The sequence below is a fragment of the Bufo gargarizans genome, chromosome 1 (assembly GCF_014858855.1).
Source record: "Bufo gargarizans isolate SCDJY-AF-19 chromosome 1, ASM1485885v1, whole genome shotgun sequence".
Lineage (NCBI taxonomy): Eukaryota > Metazoa > Chordata > Amphibia > Anura > Bufonidae > Bufo > Bufo gargarizans.
Genome location: NC_058080.1, coordinates 754302990 through 754312698, shown reverse-complemented (window position 1 = coordinate 754312698; position 9709 = coordinate 754302990).

Below are 9709 nucleotides of genomic sequence, written 5' to 3'. Positions count from 1 at the left end.
TGGTCATTATGCTAAATGGAGGGTCAATGGGGATCATTATACTAAATGGGGGGCACTGGGAGTCATTATACTGTGTAAGGGGCCCTCACAGTGTGATAAATGACCGCCCAGTGGCCCCCTCACATACCTATCATTGCTGGAGAGCAGGGGAGCTGGCAGTCCTGTCCATCACTAACCGCAGCTCCCTGCGCTCCTTCTCTCCGGCGGCCCGCTGCAGCAGTGAGCCAGGCCTGGAGGAGAGAAGGAGATGTGCAGTGATGTAGCTAGAACTGACTGGGCCCCACAGCAAATTTTAGTACGCCCCCCTCCCCCCCAATGTGTGTTCACATCACGTTTTTCCTATCGGTTTGATGTATACAAATGTGCAGCACTCCACGTTTTTGTATCCTGCAAAGTCAAGTAAAAAATACATACGTTATATGTTTTTTTACAATGGAACTGTATGGTGAACGGACGCCACTGTACGGCATCAGTCTGAGGCATCTGTTAACGCATACATTTTTGGTATACATTAAATGGATGGCACAAATGGGATGTGAACCCAGCACTAGTGTCAGAATAAGCCCCAGTACACAGCGGAGCAGCGTGGCGGAGAGGGGAGATCGCCATATACTGACAGAGCGCTACCTGCTCCTGGTGGTCAGGGATGAGGACTGTGTTTCCCAAGGATCATTTTCTACTGGGAAATACAGGGCACAGTATAATACACCAGAGTATATATAATATAAAGATATTAGCCCTACCCCCAAATAATAATACAATTAGGGGGTCATTTATTATATAGGAATACGTCTATATTAGGCGTAATTTCTGACACAGATTGTGGCGCAAAGGTCCTTAGCACCGCAATCTGTATCTTTTCCCGCTCATGCCAGGTCTAAAAAAAGTGGTGTGGGCATGGAAGGGGATACAGTTATGGCCATGCAGTTATTGGATACCACCGCCATATAGTGATAACACCGCCATACAGTGATAAAACCACCATACAGTGACCGGATAAAAGGGTATAAGAGGGCACAGTACAGGGAATGACTATGGGCACTGCACAGGGTGTGGTAAGAGGGCACAATGCAGGGTATAAAGGGGCACAGTACGGGGTTGGGGGCACAGTCACATGACCCTGTGACGTTAGAAGGTCCTTATGGTAAATGCGCTTCAGATGCCACCATAATGAGAGGCAGAGGAGTGAGACAGGGGCCCTGGATGGACAGGAGGGGAGGACACAGCAAGTAGGTGGAAGGGGCTCTGAGGGGGATTCCTACAACAAGTAGTGGCAGGAGGTCTGTGCAGGGCAGCAATAGGAGATAGGAGGGTGGGACAGGAGCTCTGGATACATGAAGGAGGAAAGGAGACAGCAGGGGCCCCATGAGGATGAGATAGGACAGGATATGGGGGGGGCAGGTGTCATGGAGGCAAACTGCTTAATGAAACAGTAACACAACTAAATAAAATGAAGCAGCATATCGAAGAGTCCCCCCCTTCTGTCCCACAGACAAGAGACAGCCACAGTGCAGGCCAGTGGCGTCGCCAGGGGGGGGCCAGAGGGGGCCACGGCCCCCCCTACATCAAGCTGTGCCCCCCATGTGCCCCCCCAACTAAAATGTCCCCCATTCATTTTGATACTAGTGTTGGTCTGTGCTGCCTGCTGCGCACTGTGTAGGCACTCCTACCGGACATCTAAGTTCACACATCTCAGTCTGATGATCTGACTGAGTCTTGGTACCCGGGTGCCGTTGCGCTCTCTCTCACTCTCCGCCCACTGCCGCCGCACACGTCATAAGCCCCGCCCCGCCATGTCATAAGCCCCGCCCCCGCCCGGCACGTCACAATCCCCGCCCCGCCACGTCATAAGCCCCGCCCCCAGCCCCATACCAGTTGAGTCAGACTCAGTGTCTGAGCTAGTCTCAATCACCTAGTCGAGACTAGCTCAGCTGATCTGAATTTATTCAACTACTGGCAGCAGTGCGGGAGGCGCTCCTGCTCCTCCTCCTAGGCGTGTGATGTCACCGTGAGTAGCCCTCCCACTGCCTGTAGTCTAACTTGCTTAAAGGGGTTCTGCACCTTCATTTAACTGATGATCTATCCTCTGGATAGATCATCAGCTTCTGATCAGCGGGGGTCCGACACCCGGGACCCCCGCCGATCAGCTGTTTGAGAAGGCAGCGGCGCTCCAGCAGCGCCGCGGCCTTCTCACTGTTTACCGCCGGGCCGCCCGCCCACTGACGTCACGACTTGTATCAACTAGAGTGGGCGCGGCTAAGCTCCATTCAAGTGAACAGAGCTTAGCCGCGCCCACTCTAGTTGATACAAGTCGTGACGTCAGTGGGCGGGCGGCCCGGCGGTAAACAGTGAGAAGGCCGCGGCGCTGCTGGAGCGCCGCTGCCTTCTCAAACAGCTGATCGGCGGGGGTCCCGGGTGTCGGACCCCCGCCGATCAGAAGCTGATGATCTATCCAGAGGATAGATCATCAGTTAAATGAAGGTGCAGAACCCCTTTAAGCCAGCCAGGGCCAGACGAGACTAGAGACTGACTGAGACAGACGAGACAGTGTGTGGCCTGGTGTGGCCCTACCGATACCGAACAGACAGACAGACAGACAGACTGGACTGAGACTGACCTAGTGATGACGGTGTGTAGCAAGCAGGACACTCAGGTTAACTTAATAATATAAGGTACTACAACTTACAAGTAGTGAGTGAGTGGACTGACTAAGGGCTCTTTCACACCTGCGTTCTTGTCTTCCGGCATAGAGTTCCGTCGTCGGGGCTCTATGCCGGAAGAATACTGATCAGGATTATCCTAATGCATTCTGAATGGACAGTCCGTCCTTCAGGATGCATCAGGATGTCTTCCGTTCCGGAACGGAACGTTTTTTGGCCGCAGCAAATAGCGCAGCATGCTGCGCTTTTTGCTCCGGCCAAAAATCCGGAACACTTGCCGCAAGGCCGGATCCGGAATGAATGCAAATTGAAAGGCATTGATCCGGATCCGGCCTTAAGCTAAACGTCGTTTCGGCGCATTACCGGATGCGACGTTTAGCTTTTTCTGAATGGTTACCATGGCTGCCGGGACGCTAAAGTCCTGGCAGCCATGGTAAAGTGTAGTGGGGAGCGGGGAGCAGCATACTTACCATCCGTGCGGCTCCCAGGGTGCTCCAGAGTGACGTCAGGGCGCCCCACGCGCATGGATGACGTGATCGCATGGCACGTCATCCATGCGCATGGGGTGCTCTGACGTCATTCTGAAGCGCCCCGAGAGCCGCACGGACTGTAAGTATACTGCTCCCCCGCTCCCCACTGCTACTATGGCAACCAGGACTTTAATAGCGTCCTGGCTGCCATAGTAACACTGAACGCATTTTGAATGTGTAACGTGTAATTCCGGCAAGTGGAGTACACGCCAGATCCGGACAACGCAAGTGTGAAAGAGCCCTAAGACTGAGAGGAGAGCTGGCTGGCGGCTGCCCCTGAATCTTCCTGATTTAAAAGTTAAAGGGGTTCTGCACTTTCATTTAACTGATGATCTATACTCTGGATAGATCATCAGCTTCTGATCGGCGGGGGTCCGACACCCAGGACCCCCGCCGATCAGCTGCTTGAGAAGGCAGCGGCTCTCCAGTAGCGCCGCGGCCCTCTCACTGTTTACCGCCAGCCCAGTGATGTCACGAGTTACGACTAGTATCAACTAGCGTGGACGTGGCTAAGCTCCATTCAAGTGAACAGAGCTTAGCCGGGCTCAGGCTAGTTGATACTAGTCGTGACGTCAGTCACTGGGCCTGCGGTAAACAGTGAGAAGGCTGCGGCGCTGCTGGAGCACCGGTGCCTTCTCAAACAGCTGATCGGTGGGGGTCCTGGGTGTCGGACCCCCGCCAATCAGATGCTGATGATCTATCCAGAGGATATATCATCAGTTAAATGGAAGTGCAGAACCCCTTTAAAGTTACTGTCAGTGCAGCCTGGATGATTACAGTGTTTACTTTACCGTTTAGAGAAATCCTGTTCAAATGTGAGTGGTGGGAGCGTGATGTCATGAGTCATTACACGGTCATAGGGGGGAAGGATCTGTGGATGATACTCTTATAGTGCTATAGGGAGGGGGATCGGGGGTCTGTGGATGTCATGACACTGTTATGGGGGGGGGCAGGGAATCTGTAGATGACACTGTTATAGGGACGAGGATCTGTAGATGACACGATTATTGGGGGGGAAATCTGTGCCACTCTGTGGATGACACTGTTAGGCTCCATTCAGACATCCATAACAGCGGCAATGTACGGGTCGGCATTTTTTTTTCGGGAACGGAATTGCGGACCCGGAAGTCCGGGTCCGCATTTCCGTATCCGCCAGCACGTCGTGCTGCCCTATAGAAATGAATGGGTCCGCAATTCCGTTATGCAAATTTCGGATGTGTGAATGGGGCCTTATGGGGAGAGGGATCCCGGTATGACACTGATATGGGGTGGATCTGTGGATGACACATATAGCATAAGATGCTATAAACGGTATGTCATCCACAGATCCCCCTCCACAAGGGTCATGCACAGATCCCCCTCCATAAGGGTCATGCACAGATCCCCCTCCATAAGGGTCATGCACAGATCCCCCTCCATAAGGGTCATGCACAGATCCCCCTCCATAAGGGTCATGCACAGATCCCCCTCCATAAGGGTCATGCACAGATCCCCCTCCATAAGGGTCATGCACAGATCCCCCTCCATAAGGGTCATGCACAGATCCCCCTCCATAAGGGTCATCCACAGATCCCCCTCCATAAGGCTACTTTCACTTGCGTTCGGAGCGGATCCGTCTGGTGTCTGCACAGACGGATCCGCTCCTATAATAATACTGAGTACAAGTACTTCAGGTGCTCGCCGATAGCGATACTATCGGTTCATGCCATGTGACAAAGAGAAGGGGACTTGACACAGCTGGTAGATGCTGTATCTGGAGTAATTCCAGCATGCCCAGGCAGCTAGGACATGTTGAAATCTGAGTGATTATTTTTATTTTTTTTTAAACCACAGACAGCAGGACTTTTCTTCCCTATTGCGGTTTTAGGTATTGGGTAAAGTATCGCAGCATTTCTACAGCATACTTGTGTAAATGTATCGTTGTTATAGCTGCCCCCCCCTACTTTTGTCCTGGCCCCCAGTGTGCCCCCCCAAAATTTGAAAGCTAGAGACGCCACTGGTGCAGGCTCACTCACAGACTGTCTTCACACTTCTCTGCTCCAGCTCCAGCCCTGCGGTCTCTCTCCTCAGGCAGCGTGTGTCCTGTGTAGAGGGGGCGTGTCCTGTGTAGAGGGGGCGTGTTCTGAGTCTCTGCAGCTCAGAGGGCCCACCAAAGGGGTACTGCGTAAGTGAAATGACAGCAGTGAGAGCTCCCATCTGTATTGATGGAAGTGCTCGTAGCAGCTCAGTGGGCCCCCCCAGGAGCATTGGGCCCCGGCACTTGCCCGGGGATGCCGGGTTATGACGCCGGCCCTGCCACTCGTTTTTCTTTACTTAGCTGCTTTTTTCTTGCCATAATACAAATTCTAACAGTCTATTCAGTAGGACTATCAGCTGTGTATCCACCTGACTTCTCCACAACGCAACTTATGATCCCAACCCCATTTATAAGGCAAGAAATCCCACTTATTAAACCTGACAGGGCACACCTGTGAAGTGAAAACCATTTCAGGTGACTACCTCTTGAAGCTCATCAAGAGAATGCCAAGAGTGTGCAAAGCAGTAATCAAAGCAAAAGGTGGCTACTTTGAAGAACCTAGAATATGACATATTTTCAGTTGTTTCACACTCTTTTGTTATGTATATAATTCCACATGTGTTAATTCATAGAAAAATGATCACTGTCAAATCATTAACAGATTTAACAGTGATCATTAAGATGACAATACCCCTTTAAAGGTGGAAAAAGTTCTGAAATGATTTATTTTAACAGGGGTGTGTAGACTTTTTATATCCACTGTACTTTGGGACACTGATCTCAACATACTGAGGGTGATGCCTTTTCCTATTGTCCTAACAGTAGCACAATAATGGGGTATTTTGGGCCCGTGGGCTAGTAGGACATTTTTAGGACTTTATATATCCACTGTACTTTGGGACACTGATCTCAACATACTGAGGGTAATGCCTTTTCCTATTGTCCTAACAGTAGCACAATAACGGGTTATTTTGGGCCCGTGGGCTAGTAGGACATTTTCAAATAATTAATTTCATTACAGTCCTCAACATTGAAAGTGCAACACCAAGAAAAATGAGCCATCGTGTTCTGAAAATCGAGGCACATGTCACTAAGATCTGCAGATGATGAAATTTTCAAGCACCTAGCTCCAAATCTGTGGCATGTGGTAGGGGCATAAAAGAAACATTGAAAACAAACAAAAAAATGCTATCATGTTGTGTGGGATAATTGTGTGATGCCTCCTATTCCTCGAAGTGGCAGTTATCACCACTTGGGTGGGATGGAATCCTTGACCTGAGAGATATTGGTTTATCAATTAAGTAGCTCACTAGGATCCTATGCTGAGTTGTCATCACTGGTCAGCGTTGCGTGTCCCTGTGGTTGGGAGAAATGAAATGAAAGCAAAAAGAGCACAGAGGACAACCTCTGCATGGACGGATCGTATGATTAGAGGAATGGTGCTTTGTGATCCATTCTGTACTGCACGTGAAATTTTCACATCCCAAGCCTAAGGTGGCAAACAGTGTCTACACAAACCATCAGAAGGCATCTGCACTCAATTGTCTCATAGACCAGGTCCAATGACTCCTCTTATGGGCAATCCCGCCTTTTCCCCGGGGTGTCAAGTGAATAGATTTCTGAAATGGCCCCGACCTGCATGTCCGAGAGTTAGGGATGCCATGACGGATTCTAAATTGACTCAGTTGGATGCCTTGGTGCCTTCGAATGTGAAACAAGGGAGTTGTTGGCTCAAATATGCCCAGCTGAAAGCATTTGTTGACGGATTATTTGCACTTTCCTCATATCCGGCAATGTCGGACTTCGATTCCCTCTTTCTCAAACCCGACACACACGACAAACTGTTCTCACAGTTATACAAATCTTACTAAAACAATGCAATAATGATCTAGCGCCCTATTTCCAAAAATGGGAAATGGATCTCCGATTGTCCTTCTCACCTGAGGAGGTTGACAAAATGTGTGCGTTCTCTCATGGATTGTCCATAGCAACTTCAGCCCAGGAAAAAATGTTTCCTTCTACTTCCAACTTATGTTGGAGATGTAAGGCAGATGAAGGTACTTTGTTACATATTTGGTGGGCTTGCCCTATGATCAAAATCTTCTGGGACAAGGTGCTACGGGTCTATAAGAAGTTCTCTGGGAAGGAAGTAGCAAATACCCCCCAAATTACCCTTCTTTCGCTAGTGCCTGGTTCTTTGGCGCAAGTAAAGAAGAATGCGCTAAGGTTCTTCCTCACGGCAGCCTGCATGACGATCCCGAGACATTGGAAATCTGTCGGAATACCCTCCCTGCATGAATGGGCGACGGAACATGGGCGAAGGAACTTCGACATTTACTGAGAATGGAAGAACTGATCGCTCTTTCGCATGAACAAGAGGAGAGATTTGAACGAAGATGGCGTCGTCTTTCTGAATTCCTTAGCTCCTCCGAGTTCTTAGTGGTATTTGTTGATGAGGTTGATGATGCTATACAGTCCACGGAACCTTCTCTAAGTCTAGATGAGATTTAGTGCTTCAACATTCGAGATGGCTCTATTGAGAACTAGACCGATTTCACAGAATACCCCCCCCCCATCATCTTCCCTTCCCTTTTCCTTCCCCTCTCAGCCTTTCCTCCCCCCTCTTTCCTTCCCTCTCTTCCCCCTGGTGTTTGTCAATTTACGTCTGAACGTTCCAATATCAAGACTGACCAGGCTGATTTAGTGAGTTTATTACTGTATGTAGCTTAGAGCAACTTTTTAATGGTCTCAATTGCAAAAGCTTAAATTATGGGGATCCTGCACGATCCTATAAGACTTATCTGTACATTTTCAAGAGATTGTTTTGCTGTTTTTGTCCTCTTATGAAAAATAATAAAAACAGAGTAAACACAGAAGGAATCTGCATAACATAGGGCTACGAGCCAGCCGTCCAGCTCAAGGTGTTCCATGACCTCACCCCAACTCTTTCTGGGCTTAGGTCTTTTTCACTCCCATCCTGAAGACAATTAAGAACAGTGTTAATGGAAGGCTTGCAATCATGTCAAGCCAGAAATTCATTCTTAATCCTGTGTCCCTAAGCTAAGCAAATTTTAACCTTTTTACTCCACAGCGGTCCGAAGATCATTGATCTTCAAAAAACTGTAACTAGTTTGAGGGCATACCATTCTTCTTTTTAAATTTCGAAAACTCTACTCACTAACCAAACTTTAATAAAATAATTGCAGAGATAGCACAAAGCCGACTATGGCATAAAAATTTGGTTTCACACTGCCGGCAGTAGCTCTCTGCATGTGGTATTGCATGGCTATTATGGGGTCCGGCAGAAATCCAGCCACTACTCGGCAATTCATGGAATTGTCTGCTGGACCAATATGCACCAATATGATCCTGCCCCAGTATTTGCACCTCTTGAACTGAAATAACCAACTTTCCTTCTGAAGTGGTCTAATCTCCAGTATCAGCCACCGATTGGGTCTCTTTGATGAAGATCAGTGTCAATATCATACCTGCCTATTGCTCTGAAATCACAAAAAACTGTTGCAATGAAAAAGAGGAATAGGAGACTGCCTTGCCCGGCTTGTTAGCATAATATAATTAATACAATTATCCTATATAAAAAGCTCACAGGTTATCAGACAAGATCCATTCCTGGAGACTCAGGTAATGGCTAAAAGGAAGTGGGGCATGTCGAAGCTAGCTGAGATCTTGAGCCTGATAAAACAACTGCTTCTGAACATTACAAGAACTTCTTGCCTTTCTGTGTTATTCCCCCCTTCTTATTTGTTCTGTGAGCTCAAGAGCCGAAAACAAACAGTGGGAAGTAAGGGAAATCATGCCACAGCTAGGGTTGGGCAATAAACCGGTATTAACAATATACCGCGGTATTAAGAAACAGAGATATGGCGATATCACCATTTCTTAATTACCGTGGTATTTTAGTGATGTTATAGGGGCAGTCGCATGTCACAGTGCTGAATGTCTCTAAAATGTCCGGTGCACATTACAGCCGGCACAGTGGAGAAGGAGAGAGTCCCTCCCCACTGTGATCCGGCTGCCGCTGTGCCACTAATGAGAAAGTAATCGCGAGGAGAGGGGGAGGGGCTGTGGCCGCTGCACCACCAATGAAAATTACCCTTAATACAAATATAAACTGCGGGTGCTGGCCGTATTACATACCCAGCACCCGGTATTAATGGCAGGAAGCAGCACCTGAGGGGTTAATTGGGACGGGTCGGCAGGATCCCTGTCATTGAGGCCGAGTGCCGGCTGTTTGATATGGCTGGCATCCGCAGTCTATATTTGTATTATGGGGTTAATTACATTCATTGGTGGTGCAGTGCACCCCCTCCCATACCCCAGTATTATAAATTATAATCCTCGGTGGCGCAGTCCGCCCAACCCCCCAGGATTATAAGCATTGGTGGCAGTGGCCACAGGGTCCCCTCCCCTCTTCATTGGTGGTGCAGTGGTAACTTCTGATCGGAGCCCCAGCAGTAAAATCTCAGGGCTCCGATCGGTTA